Source organism: Schistocerca nitens, chromosome 2 (assembly GCF_023898315.1).
Source record: "Schistocerca nitens isolate TAMUIC-IGC-003100 chromosome 2, iqSchNite1.1, whole genome shotgun sequence".
Taxonomy (NCBI): Eukaryota; Metazoa; Arthropoda; class Insecta; order Orthoptera; family Acrididae; genus Schistocerca; species Schistocerca nitens.
In genome coordinates, this window is record NC_064615.1 from 495,020,622 (window position 1) to 495,036,383 (window position 15,762).

The following is a 15,762-nucleotide window of genomic DNA, read 5'->3' on the forward strand; positions in this document are numbered from 1 at the left end:
CACGTGAAAATTTAACCAGCTTCTCCATTTTCAAGCTACTCGTTCACAGACTCTACGTAATAATAATCTGCCCTTTGTCAAACTCGGTTATCTCAATGGATTTCCCCACTTGCAGCCCATATCTTCGTAAGGACGATCCCTCGTCTATGTCTGTTCCGCCTACATACTTCTGTTACGCCGTCATGTGCCAGGAGGCATCCAACGCCGCAGTGGGCAGTGGTCATAATGTTTTGGGTGATCAGTGTACGCCCCTATTACAAGTGCTTACATGATTATAGAAATACCTTGTAACAACATGGTGCCAAAAGATACGAGCTGTTTCATTGATGAAAGTCAAACTTTGTGCAACAAATACGCTCATTGATATGATAGCCAGTGTGTATACTGTTTCACCTGCACGACACAACCAAACTGACAAATACAATATTTAGCAGTCAACAGGACACCTTGCTAAGTAAAATATTATCGACCTGTCTCTTGAAATAATGATACAGTACCAGAGATTGTTACATTACATACAGGAAGTCAATGCTAAAATCTAAATGTTCCTTTTTTATATGTTATACGCATGCAATACGATAATAGACATAAAAAAGTTCATTTTTTATACCTTATATATGCTGCCTTTGGTAACAAACCTCCAGTTACGCAAAGCGCAAACAATACACAGTACCATACTAGGCGTCATAAGACACAATCATTATCCACGGTGTGAAGGTCGCATTCAAAGCCAAAGACTTATTTGTACATTGATCTTACAGGCATCAGATGAAATTGATATCATTACATGATTTCAGAGGGCTATATTACAAAAGAATCTGTTTCAACTAACGATTGACAGTTTCATTTAGCTTTCCATGTTATAACACGATTAACCACAATAAATAATGCTGAGCTAATAACGAGCATCAAAACGGGTACAGGGATTAGTGAACACAGGGTTGCCGTAGCGAGACAATATTGTAACCCCAAAATCCTGCAAAAATAAACGAAAAGTATACCTATTCAAAAAAGCAGATAAAAATTCACTTGACACCTTCCTGAAAGACAGTATCAACTCCTTCCACATTAACAATGACCAAATGTGGCTTGAGTTCAAAGAAATACACACATCAAAAAAAGTTTTGTATCACCTCGGTTCCCAGAACTCCTGAAGACAGACGTTGACTGTGGATATTGATCACAAACACAGTCCCTTTGGTTGTTCATAGATGTCACTAAACCCGACCAAAGATGTAAACAACCATGCATGAACAGCGCCTTAAGACGGAGGGGGTCCGACAGCCGATCAGTTCCAGTCATTCCACCTGGGGCTCGTGTTATATGTAGTTCAACCATGCCTAGACGGTCAATACCGCCGTTCGATCTCGTCCGCATTATTACTTTATGCCAGGAAGGGCTCTCAACAAGGGAAGTGTCTGTGCGTCTCAGAGTAAACCAAAGCGATGTTGTTCGGACGTGGAGGAGATACAGAGAGACAGGAAAAGTTGATGACATACCTCGGTCAGGCTACCTGTGGTGTGCGTACTGTAAGACCTTCAGTACACACACCATCAGATTATTTGACTTGTCGCTCTAACGAAGTAGGCGAGTGTCAGCAATATGTCTCATGGTCTTATCGTGGCGTGTTTATCTTCTGCCGTTAGGTCAGACGATAGAAATGCCACTTGCACGCTTAGAGTAGCAGAGTGACGGTGACCAACTTTAAACAGAATGCAAGAGTACGTGCTACTGGGTATTAGAGGTACCGGTGTGCACAGCAGTCTGGACCACCACCTCTGAAGGTTTCGTTGTATGGTGGTGCAACATGTAGTGTGTGGTTTTCATGAGCAATAAAAAGGGCGGAAATGATGTTTATGTTGATCTATTCCAATTTTCTGTACAGGTTCCGAAACTCTCGGAATCGAGGTGATGCAAAACTTTTTTTTGATGTGTGTAGTTTCGGCAGCAACTGGAGATTTATACAAAATAAATTAATAAATGACGGAGCTCATCCCCCTCGGTAAACAAAACAGGTCAGAAACTGTTGCGGAAACAACGAAAAAGCACGCCAAATTCAAACGAACGAAAAATCTCCAAGATTGGCGATCTTTTACAGAAGCTCGAAATTTAGCGCGGACATCAATGAGAGTAATAGTTTCGGCAACGAAATTCTATCTCGAAAACTGACAGAAAATCCAAAGAGATTCTGGTCGTATGAAGGGTATGCTAGCGGCAAGACACAATCAATGCCTTCTCTGAAGCATAACAATAATACTATCGACGAGAGTGCTGCGAAAGCAGAGTTACTAAGCACAGCCTTTCGAAATTCCTTCACCAAAGAAGACGAAGGAAATGTTGTAGAATTCTAGTGAAGAACAGGTGCCAACATCAGCAACTTAGAAGTAGATATACTCGGAGTAGTGAAGCAACTTAATCACCTAGTAAAAGCGCCTTCTGGCTCTGAGCACTATGGGACTTAACATCTATGGTCATCAGTCCCCTAGAACTTAGAACTACTTAAACCTAACTAACCTAAGGACAGCACACAACACCCAGCCATCACGAGGCAGAGAAAATCCCTGACCCCGCCGGGAATCGAACCCGGGCGTGGGAAGCGAGAACGCTACCGCACGACCACGAGATGCGGGCCGCCTTCTGGTCTAGGATTATACAAGTTAGGTTTCTTTCAGAGTATGCTGATCAGTAGCTCCATACTTAACAATAATATACAACCGCTCGCTCGACGGAAGATCCGTACCCAAAAACTGGAAACTTGCACAGGTCACGCCAATATTCAAGAAAGGTAGTAGGAGTAATCCCGTAAATGACAGACTCACATCTTTAATGTCGAACATTATGAGTTACCCCGAAGACAACGTTCTATTGACACAGTCAACACGGTTTAGAAAACACCGTCTTGTGAAACATAACTAGCTCTTTACTTCTTTACTTACACGAAATGTTGAGCGCTATTGACAAGGGATTTCAAACTGATTCCGTATTTCTAGATTTCCAAAACTTGACGCTGTACTACACAAGCGGCTTGTAGTGCAATTGCTTGCTTACGAAATGTCGTCTCAGTTATGTGTCTGGATTCTTGATTTCCTGTGAGAGAGGCCACATTTCGTAGTAATTGACGGGCAGTAATCGCGTAAAACAGAAGTGATTTTTGGCCTTCCCCAAGGTAGTGTTATAGGCTCTCTGCAGTTCATTATCTGTGTAAACGATTATTAGACAATCTGAGCAGCTGTCTTAAGTTGTTTCCAGACGATGCTGTCGTTTACTGTGTAGTAAACTCATCAGAACATCAAAACAAGTTGGAAAACCATTTAGAAAAAATATCTGATTGGTGCGAAATTTGGCAATTGACCGTAAGTAGTGAAAAGTGTGAGATCATTCACATGAGTGCTAAAAGGAATCAGTTAAACTTCGGTTACATGATAAATCAATCTAAAGGCCGTAAATGCAACTAAACAAGTAGGAATTACAGCTACGAACAATTTAACTGGAAAGAACACATAGAAAATGTTGTGGGTAAGGAAACCAGCACACTACGTTTTATTGGCAGAAAGAAAATGTAATAAATCTACTTAAGAGACTGCCTACACTACGTTTGTCCGTCCACTTTTGGAGTACTGCTGCGCGGTGAGGGATCCTTCCCAGATAGGATTGACGAAGTACATCGAGAAAGCTCAAAGAAGAGCAGTAAATTTTGTATTATCGCGAAATAGGTGAGTGAGTGTCACTGAGATGATACAGGCTTTGGGATGGATACCATTCAAAAAAACAAAGGCGTTTTTAGTTGCGGCGAATCTTACTGCGAAATTTCAATCACCAATTTTCTCCTCCGAATGCGAAAACATTTTGTTGACGCCGACCTATAAAGGGAGAAACGATTATCGTAATAAAGTAAGGGAAATGAGCTCGCATGGAAAGATATAGGTGTTTGTTTCTTCCGCGCGCTGTTCAAGAGTGGAATAATGGAGAATTATTGTGAAGGTGATTCGATAAACTCTCTGCCAGGCACTTAAGTGTTATTTGTAGAGTAGCCACGAAGACGTATTTCTAGATGTAGATGTACGTAGCGAGGTATTGCAGTGGTAACGCACTGAACGGACTCGCAGACAGCGGTCTAAACTCCCTCCCGGTTATTCCAATCTTTCAGATTCCAGCCCAGTTACGCTGATCCACGCTGAGAACCTGAAATATTATCACCACTGCACGCTACAGGATAGAATGCCGTCTTATGGCGTCGCAGGCACGCGATGCGACAAGGACAGTACACTCTAAGACAATAAAAAAAGATGCACCATGAAGGAATTACAAGAATGGAACGGAAATCGGCTACAGATAAAAAATGATTACAATTTCAGAAAAAATTGGATAATTTATTCAAGAGAAACAGGTTCACAAACTGAGGAAGTCAATAACGCGTTGGTCGACCTCTGGCCGTTATCGAAACAGTTATTCGGCTTGCCATTGATTGACAGTATTGTTGGATGTCCAGAGGGATAACGTACCAAATTCTATCCAACTGGTGCGTTAGTTCGTCAAAATTCCGAACTCATTGGAAGGCTCTACACATAATGCTCCAAACGTACTCGATTGGGATGAGAGCTGGCGACCGTACTGGCCAAGGCAGGGTTTGGGAAGCACGAAGACAAGCAATAGAAATTCTCGCCGTGTGTGTGGGGACATTATCTTGCTGAAGTGTAAGCCCAGGATGGTTTCTACGAGGGGCAACTAAATGGGGCGTAGAATATTGTCGACGTGCCGCTATGCTGTGAGGGTGCTGCGTGATACCGGTATTACCTCGGCGTATTGTAAAATGCGCAAAAGACTAAGTGGAAGGACTGGACCTTGGGACAGGGGAGCATTCAACTTTTATTGTTCACAATATTTATTGAAGTCAATCAACAGAAATAATAATTATCATAAACTTCAAGTGAGAGAACATTTGTACATGAAGCCCATCAGTTGGCTTTAAATACTAAGAAAAGTATAACAAGTTTTCAAATGAGAAAGATAATACCTTTTTATAAGAAACAGAATTCACTAAACGCCTAAATGGCTACCATAAGTTCACTTACAGACAGTTTTAAAAGCTAACCCAAATGTATTCGTTTAAAAGAAATAGTAACATTACATACAAACTCCCAACTAGACAGGCAATAATATACATCAGACACTTCTCTTACAAATAGTTCCCAGGTCATGGTATAGGCCAACACGGCCCAAACCTGGTTGTACCGCTCGGGACCGATTTATCGGCCCGACCGAAGGCGCGAAGTACAGTAGGTGGGTCAGACTTCACTCCACGGGTGCCCCTCCCCCCGAACTGCTATCTCAGAGGGCTGTCATTGGGTGCACCAGAGCCTTAACGGAACGTTCAATTCCGTCAGATGCAAGAACAAGCGAGAACCCGAAGGTATAGCCCAGACCCACCACCTAGGCACAGATGTAGAACAAATTGTCAACACTTATAGCCCAACAAATCGAGTGTGTTAACGCAGCAACAACATGCTACAACCAAATGTCTCAAACAGTGCTATGTTAATAAAACAAAAATCAATCACTTAAAACAACTTTAAATAAAAACGCATAGTAGCACTATCACAAGAGTTAAAACAAATTGCGACTGGTAAATTTAGCTTACAAGAATAATTGAACAAGACTCGGGGTTGAGATATTTTAAGTAACCGATTGAGCTCACTTCCACACTTGATGCACCCCAAAAAACAACAAACGATATTTTATCCTTACGATAATTGAGCCCTTGGTAGATGCCGACCGTCAAACCTCGGCACAAGTGTCTCACGGAGTTAGCGTACTTTGGTACATCACACAGTTCAAGATCCACAATATTATCTGGAACAAACTAAACACTAAGTTTTAAAACATTATACACAGTAAGCCCCATGGTTTGGATGGTAAGGCAGAATGCCGATGCTACAAGACACCGAGCAACAACAGTTCGATCGGAGTGATGCAAAAATTGCGTAGCGTCCGACCACAACATGGATTACTAACAGATTTTCATAACTGAGCACTCGCTAATAGTTTGTCTCATGTGAGGTACACTTGCAATACGGAAGGCAGAAAGAGCTTGGCCAGTGAAAGACATAAATAGAATGATTTCACCTTATCAGGTCACCTAAATAATTGTCCAGCATCATCATAGAAGTAGGTCACCAGTACAATCTCCCAATAAAAAGTAATCGGTTAACGGCCACCAACTGCTTGGCTGCGCAGACCATCTCAAGACACAGCCATTACAACTGTCGCCTGTACAATCCTTTTCAAAACACCCTTCACTGATCGGGTTACCTCCCCTCACTCGGGAGATCGCATCGTCTCCTCCCCACCACCACAAAACCAATCGCGCTCGCCCGGTGGTCTCCTCACCGCCGCGCCACCTCGCGACTGACCCACAAGCGCCGAAAAAAAAAAAAAGGTTCAAGTGGCTCTATGCACTATGGGACTTAACAGCTGAGGTCATCAGTCCCCTAGAACTTAGAACCACTTAAACCTAATTGACCTAAGGACATCACACACATCCATGCCCGTGGCAGGATTCGAACCTGCGACCGTAGCGGTCGCGCGGTTCCAGACTGAAGCGCCTAGAGCCGCTCGGCCACTCCGGCTGGCAGCGCCGAAAAGTTAGCACTCTGAACGAAGATCGATAGCTGTAAAGCCGGCATGGCTCAATGTGGACGAAAAGCAAAGGAGTCCTGACATGAAACGAAATGGTACCCTAGACCATCACTCCTGGTTGTCAGGCGGTAGGCGAGCAACAATCAGGTTGGTATACCACCGCTGTCTGGGGCGTCTCCAGACACGTCTTCGCCAGTCGTCGGGAACTAAGATGTCATTGACTGGAGTTGAACTGTCTTCATTGATGAGTCCCACTTCTAAATGAGTCCCGATGACTACGAAGACGTGTCTGGAGAGCCCCCCCCCCCCCCCCACCAAGTCAGTGGTAGGATATCAACCTGACTGTCACCCGCCATACGGCCCGACGAGCTAAAGCGATGGTCTAGGGGGCCATTTCATTTCATAACAGGACCACTTTTGTTGTCATCCGTTGCACACTTACGTCGACGATGTCTTACTCCCTGTTCTGTTGCCCTTCATGGCAAGCCATCTTGAGCTTATATTTCAGCAAGAAAATGCCCACCCACACACGGCGAGAGTTTCTACTGCTTACCTTCGTGCATCCTAAATCCTACCTTGGCCATCGAGGTCGCCACATCTCTCCCAACTGTGCACATTCGGAGCATTATGGGCAAGGCCCTCCAACCAGCTCGTAATTTTGATGATCTAATGTGCCAATTGGACAGGATTTGGCACGGTATCCCTCACAAGGACATCCAAAATTCCATCAACCAACGCCAAGCTGAATAACTGCTTGCATAAGCGCAAGAGGTAGACCAACGCGTTATTGACATGCTCAGTTTGTGAAGCTCTTTATCCTGAATAAATTATCCAATTTTTCTGAATTGTCATCATTTGATTGTCTGTACATGTACGTCGCATCCTCCAATTTCCGTCCCATTCGGATAATTACTTCGTGGTGCGTTGTTTTTTTACTCTATTAGAGTGTATGTAAACGAAGAAGAGATGAATAGGAATCAATCTAGTGATTATAAGGGTCGCAAATGGAAAAATCCACTGACATAAACGAATTTGAGAAAGGGAACGTTGTCAACAGGGAGCGCGTATCTCGGAAACGGTGAAACAGGTCTGCTGCTCGTGAGCTACTGTCGTGGGCATATAAGCAGTACGACTGAAGGATGGCGAAACAATGAGTAGCCGTGAAGGTGTTGTAAAAAGTCTCCTAATCACAGAATGTTGAGGTTAGAGGCTTGCCCGTTTTGTAAAGCAGGATAGGCGGCAATCTGTGACAGATCTGACAGCAGAGTACATTGCTGGTGCAGGAACAAATGTGTCACAGCAAGTCGTTCAGTGTACATTGGTGACGGATGAACCATGTTTCTACTCACACGAGGTCGACGGTCGTGTAGGTATACGACGTCTTTCAGTGGGATGGCTGCTCTGATGGGGCATTATGATGCTATGGGGGTACATCAGCTGGGCTTCAGTGGGAGCTATGGTAGTAAACGAAGACACGATGACAGCCGTGGAGTACACGAATATTATTGCGGATCACTTGCTTTCTTTCATGCATTCAGTGACGTCATGTTCCAGCAGTGTAACTGTCCGTGTCACAAGGCAAGAATCGTGCTGTAGCGGTTTGGAGATCTTGATAGTCAACTCACGTTGTGTCTTGAACACCAAATTCGTCTATTCTGAACCATATGGAAGACATCTGGGACACTATGGGGAGAAAGCTCCGCGCCCACAACCTATCGCCTCGTAACTTACGAGAATTTGGTGAGTTATGCGTAGACATATCGTGCCACATGCTTCTCGAAATACCCTTATCGTATCTATACCATGTAAAATCGGAGCTGTATAGCCTTCAAACTGTGGACCGATACTCTATTAAGCAGGTAGTTGTAATGTTTTTGCTCAATAGTGTAATTTTCCTGCGATTTCTCTAAATGAACTAAGGGAAATGTAGAGATCTTTTCTTTGAAAAAGAACGACCGATTTCCTTCTCTTTTTTTTCTCATCCCGAGCTTGTTTTCCTTCTCTAATGACTTCATTATCGACACTACGTTAAACGCTAATCGTCCATCACCTTTTGATTCAGAGGAATGAAAGGCAGCCCTTGTGCAAACGACTGAGGTGCAAGCCTGTCACATCTTGTACAGGCGTGGACAAAACGAGCGAGACCCCTCGCCTTTTCGTTATGCTGACCCGCACAGCTTTAAAGTCTGCTACACAGCATAACCGGCAAGGCGACGGAGTGCTACCAACATACTATGCACAGACGCGAAATTGAAAAACTATCCGAACTCTGTCAGACTGTTTTCAATCATGTGTAAGACTATACTAATGCTGATTAGTTTGTTAAACACAGCACGTAAATATAAGATATAAATGAAAGAAGAAACGCTAATTAGTAAGAACTGTACTAATAAAAATGAATTTCAGCTTATCGAGATAACATAAATGTTTTAGTAAGACAACGTACCCCAGATCGTTACGAATTAGCAAAGTATTATGCGCATTCGGCCGCGAAACGGTCTGTGTCAACGTTCAGGCCAGTCATACTGGATTACCATTGCTGACCTACCATGAAAGTGTGCAAATTTAACAATGCGTGAAGATTCATAACGAAATTCCGTTAAAAATCATTCAGTGCCACACTTAAGTCAATTCATTTATTGACAGAAGCGGAAAAAGTAGGCAGTAACAAGTATGAAATTCTACAAGAGCTTCACATTGACATCCACAGGGCGCCGGTGCAGAATAAAGGTAGCAATGAAACGTATTGGGGGCGCGAAAATTTCTTAAAATTGCTTTACTGATAGTCTATCTGCCTCCATCGAGATTAGAACCGAAAACAAACCAGACCTCCTTTGCACTAGCAAACACCTTTCACTACGCTAGTAGACAACCCAGGCAAACAGCCCTCTATTATTATCCCAGACATGAATAAGCAAGCAATTTCGCAATGAAAATGGCAAAATGATCTGCAGTTTCTGTTACATTGAGCTTTCTGGACTCAAAAACATGAATTTTCTACCTTTATGTCACCGCTTATGTGACAATCATTCGGGATGTTTATCGAAATAACAAAATACTGTTATTAGCGAGTAAATTTATTAGGATAATTCTGCACCACACCAGGAAATAAACGGCGACACAGCTGCCAAACGTATTCTACAACGTTTCGAATTCTCCATTAGACTCGCCATAGCCAGAAAACGTTATTAGCCGAAGTGTTTCTTAAGATAGCTAGCAACGGGAATGCTCGCACTTCTAAAACGCGGTTGCATTAATACTGGGATCTGAATTACCACGTGTATAGGCAAATTGATTTTATTTGCACTGCTGTAAACGTGATTTAGATCGAAAGCGTAGCTACGATTAATATGCTGATGTATCGACTGCAACTAGAACATTTGGAATAAACAGCAGGGGGAATTATTTATGCGGCCCTCATCTTCAGTAACTGTCTTAGCTATTTTCGTTGTTAGGATTTCGTCACCTAAATCGGTAAAAATGGAACCCTACTAATCTCACTTTCTTGACCGTCTAACTGTCTACCCAACCCTTAAAACCCGTTTACCCTGAGTACGGGTAGACATAATAAGCGGAAATGTATCGCACTTCCTGCGGTATACGGTCCCTTGGTGGTGTAAAAAAAGTGAGCTTCTGTGTCAACGCAGTCTAAAGATACGGCCGTTTTTTTTTTCTCTCTCGAATAACCCATTTGGAGGGTACGATGAATCAACTTTGGCTACTCTTCATTCTATTAGATTTCTTCAGTTTCCAAATTTCCTTCATCCTTTTAGAGTGTTGTTGCCTTTCTTCTTGAGTCCACTTTCGTCTAGTTATTTTCTTTCTCTCCTGAAATTTTGCCTTTTGAACTGCCTTTCTGAAATGTGTTCTGTTTTCTATTGTGTCTATTGTAACTCCAGCATTTTCAATGTCCTTTTCAGTCTCTATGAACCATGCTGGCTTGGATTTGTAGCTATTGAGTAATGTGAATATCCGCTTGGTTAGTCTGTTGTTATCCATTCTGAATATATGTCCAAAAAACTGTAGTCTCCTCTTCCTCATTACATCAGTTAGTTTCTCCGTTTTCAGATATAGCTCTCTGTTTGGTCTTAACCTGTATTCAGCATTATCGTTTCTTTTAGCTCCCAGTATTTTCCTTAAAATTCTTCTTTTGACCTTCTCTAGTTTCTCAAGATCTCCATTTCTTGTTAGTTTAAGTGTTTCTGCCGCATAGAGAGCTTCAGGTCTGGCCACTGTTTGGTAGTGTCTTAATTTCGTGTTCCAGGACAAGCATTTTTTATTATAAACGTTTTTGGTCATATGAAACACTCTTTCCATTTTGTGCACTCTAGTTTCTATAGCTATCTTTTCTTTGGCATTGTATGTAATCCACTCTCCTAGGTATTTAAAGGAATCTGTTTTGTGTATTGTGTTGTTGTCAATTGCAATATTTTGAGGAGCATCACAGATGTTTGTCATAAACTTTGTTTTTTCATAGGATATTTGTAGTCCTACTTTGGCTGCTTGTTTTTGTAGTTCTCTTATTTGTTCTTGGGCATTGTCTAGTGAATCTGTAATCAATGCCATGTCATCTGCGAAGGCTAAACAGTCGACAGTGATCTTGTTTGGATTTCGCCCTAGTTGAATCCCTTTAGTATTGATGGCCTTCCTCCATTCTCGAACTACCTTCTCCAAGACACAATTGAAAAGCAGAGGTGACAGACCATCTCCCTGTCGAACACCTGACTTTATTTCAAACGATTTTGAGAGCTCTCTCCTAAATTTTACTTTCGATTTTGTATTTGTCAAAGTACCTTTAATTATTGCAGTTGTTTTAGCATCGAGTCCCAATTCTTTTAAGATATCAAGCAGTGTATTTCTGTCAATTGAATCATAGGCTCTTTTAAAATCGACAAAAGTAATTACATATTTTAAGTTCCTGATTTTCCTCATTTCTATTATGTTCTTTAAATTTTGTATTTGTTCTGCACATGACCTTCCCTTCCTAAATCCAGCCTGATACTCTCCTAGCTGTTTGTCAAGTATCTCTTCTGCTCTTTTTAAAAGCGCCTTAGACAAGATCTTATAGGTCACTGGTAAGAGGGAGATTCCCCTATAATTGCTAGGATCTGTTTTCTTCCCTTTTTTATGTAGTGGATGTATTAATGCAGATGTCCAGTCTGGTGGTAATCTGTGTGTTGTCCAGATTTCTTTTAGTATTTCTGATAGACACTATATCATGTTGTCACTAGAGTACTTCCATAGTTCAGCAACTATATTATCCTCTCCAGGGGCTTTATTATTTTTAAGCTCTTTTATGATTTCTTTTATTTCTTCTGTGGTTGGCGGCTTGGAGTCTGGTGGTGTTGGGTTTACAATATTGAAATTAAATTTTTCTTTCGGTGGATAACAGTTATGTAATTCTTCAAAATATTCAGCAAGTATTCTACAGTTCTCTATGCTATTGTATGCAGTTTTCTGCGTTTTTGGGTCCGTGAAAAATAGACTAGGAGGAGAGTATTTCTTTAAGTTACTTTTGAAAGTTTTGTAAAAGTCCCTAGCATTGTTCTGTTTGAAGTTGGAGTCTATTGATGCTAGTTGGTCTTTTATGTATTGAACTTGGATCTTTTTAAGGCCTTTTGAAGCTTGCTTCCGAACTTCTTTTAGGGAGTTCCTATTTTTATCATTTTTGTTGGCATTCCAAATGTTCCAAGCTCGTTGTCTTGTTAGGATTAGTTTGTCACACTCCTCATTCCACCAGGCATGTTTCCAGTTTTTGGTAAGGAGAATGGTTTCTTCTGCTGTCTGTACTATATCTTTTTGAAGTTGTTCCCATGTTTTAGGTGTTTTCTTTTCCAAAAGTGTCCCGAAATTGGGTTCCTTGGTTAATTTCTGAGTGTCAAACTTTTTAGGTTGATATTCGCTCTTTCTTTTATATATTGGTCTAATTTTGAATTTAACGACAGATAGATAGTGATCTGAGTCTAAACTTGTACTCTTAGCAACTTTTACATTGAGTATCTCTGATGCAGACAGTCTGCTTATAGCAACATGGTCAAGTTGTTTCTCCCCACAGACTGGATTCGGCGATACCCATGTAGTTTGTTTTCTAGGGAGTTTTTTGAAATATGTAGACTTTAGAACTATGTCATGTTCTCTGCATAAACTAATAAGTCTTTCTCCATTTGCATTGGTTCCTTTATGTGCAGGGAATTTGCCTACTATGGATTGGTGATGACGTTCTTTGCCGATTTGAGCATTAAAGTCTCCCAACAATATTATTGTGTTCTTGGATGAAATCTGGTCTAAGGTGTTTGACAGTTCCTGCCAAAAAATTTCTGTTTGTTCTTTTTGTGTTCTGTTTATCTCATTTGTTGGTGCATGTGAGTTTACAATGGTATACAGTTTGTTTACTGATTTGAAGGTTAATGTTGAAAGCCTTTCATTGACAGATTTAAATTCTACTATCGAGTTTAATATATTTTGGTTTACAATGAATCCTGTTCCAAATTAGGGTACATTCTTCATAACTCTTTTTCCTGGCTTCCCTTTGAAGATTCTGAATCCCTCTGAATCAAATGAATGTTCATAAGTATACCTTGTTTCTTGGAGTGCAGTTATCATTATATTTTTCTGTTTTATAAAATTTATTAACGTTTTAAGTTTTCCTGTTTTTAGAAGTGAGTTTACGTTGAACGTTGCCAAGTAGTTTATATTTTTGTATTTAATTTTATTTGTTGCTTGCTTAAGGCAGGTTTCAGGATGCTCTGACTCATCCTTCGCACATTGCTGTAGGCCCCCAGTATCCGAATGCCTACTTTTAATTTCCTTAGAAATTGGAGATTGGTACTCCCTGGGGTAAAATCTCTTACAAGGTGCGTATCCATTGTTGATTGTTTGTTGGGTTAGGGGAACAAGTCCCCTAAGGATTCTACTCGAGGTTATTAGCTCCGAGGAATGGTTTTCAGCCGCACCACTGGTGGACAGACGCTGACCACTCAGCCGCTTGTTTCAAGACAGACGCCAAGTGGATTTTTTTCTTTGGTTGCCTCTTCCGCTAGTTCCGCCGTACCGAGAACTATTCCCTCCGCCTTCACTACCGTTGAGGTCTTCACTGTAGTCCTAGCAAGGAGCCCTTACAAGGTGCTATCACCCGGGCCAGGTGAACCTTGGTTTTTTAACGAGGTTGTTACTCCTCCCCCTCCTCCTTCCTCACCTCTTGTATGGTGAGGCCCCGGGCTTGGGACCGGCGTAGCGGAGTTGATACGGCCGTTTATGTAAAGAAAATTTACGCGAAAGGTCAAAAGATGGCTCTAAGAACTATACGACCAAACTGTCTAGGTCATCAGCCCCCTAGACCTAGAACTGCTTAAACCTACCTAACCTAAGGACATCGCACACATCCATGCCCGAGGTAGGATTCCAACCTGCGACTGAAGCAGCCGCGCGGTTCGTGACTGAAGCGCCTAGAACCGCTTGGCCACCGCACTCGGCGAAACCCTTTTCACCTCATGTATAATAATATATACTGTCAAGTGAGGATAACTGTATTCGCCAGCAAGTCAGGTCGTTTGATCACGCAACTTTTACGAAGCTACATTCAAATTTTGTACGAAGTCGTCTGCAATATCCACTTATAAACACCCTAGGGACGTCATATGCGATATCCACTTCTGAAGACGCTGGCAGATACTGCAGTACCACAACAAGTAGTTAAGAATTTATTGTTATTGGCCCATGCAGGACACTTTATTCCAGTGTCAATTTACCGGACCTAGCTGTTTGTCTATGGCTGAAAATAATGAACGAAAAATAAATAAACAGCAAACAACTTCGATGTTCAAATCAAATGAAACTCATATGTCGCAATTACAACATAATTTCTTTGTTACATCTACATGACTACATCTACTGGATTTCTTTGCAATTCAGACTTACGTGCCTGACAGAGGGTTCATTGAACCACCATGACTATATCTCTACCGTCCCACTCTTTAAAAGCGTGCGGGAAAAAGCACCACTTAAATCTTTTCTTACGAGCCCAGATTTACATTATTACTATGGTCATTTCTTCCTGTGCAAGTTCCCGAGGAATTCAGAACAGATGTTGGTGATTGAAATTTTGTGAAAAGATCTCGCGGTAACGAAAAACGCTTTTGTTTTCGTGAATGTCGGCGGCCGGTGTGACCGAGCGGTTTTAGGCGCTTCAGTCTGGAACCGCGTGACCGCTACTGTCGCAGGTTCGAATCCTACCTCGGGCATGGATGTGTGTGATGTCCTTAGGTTAGTTAGGTTTAAGTAGTTCTAAGTTCGAGGGGACTGATGACCACAGATGTTAAGGCCCATAGTGCTCAGAGCCATTTGAACCATTTCATGAATGTTACCCCAACTCACTTATCAAATCTAGGTTCAAAATGGTTCAAATGGCTCTGAGCACTATGGGACTCAACTTCTGAGGTCATTAGTCCCCTAGAACTTAGAACTAGTTAAACCTAACTAACCTAAGGACATCACACACATCCATGCCCGAGGCAGGATTCGAACCTGCGACCGTAGCGGTCTCGCGGTTCCAGACTGCAGCGCCTAGAACCGCACGGCCACTTCGGCCGGCTCAAATCTGGGACTCTCTCTCCCCTATTTCGTGACATTACAAATCGTGCTACCGTTCCTCGGAAGTTTTTGGCGTGCACCGCCAGCTACAGTAAAGAAACTGAAACGCCATGGAAAAAGAGGAGAAACAATTTAGAAAGAAACTTCTCGACGTCAACTATCTTTCCACATTCTCGTGCGAGAAATGTGTAGAACAGCTGATAGACTATAACAGGATCAAACGAGGTGACGCGGTGGTTAAGGTGCTGGATTTTGAATTCAAAGAGCAGAGAACTTTCATTCACTGTCTGAAAAAAACTGATGTTGACCTTCCTTCCTTGCTGTACGTTACTTCAAGGGATTGCTGTGAGTTCTTCAGTACAATCTCCGTCTGTTGCCCCACATGTTCTTGTTTAGAAGTATCAGTTTTCCGTCTCTAATGACCCATATGTTAATGTCCTTCCTTACGTGTGATCTCTTCTGCTCATCAGTTTGATTCATAGCAGTTCACAATAAAACCAACTTGTCTGCACTGTAACACTGAAATTTCCTTCACTT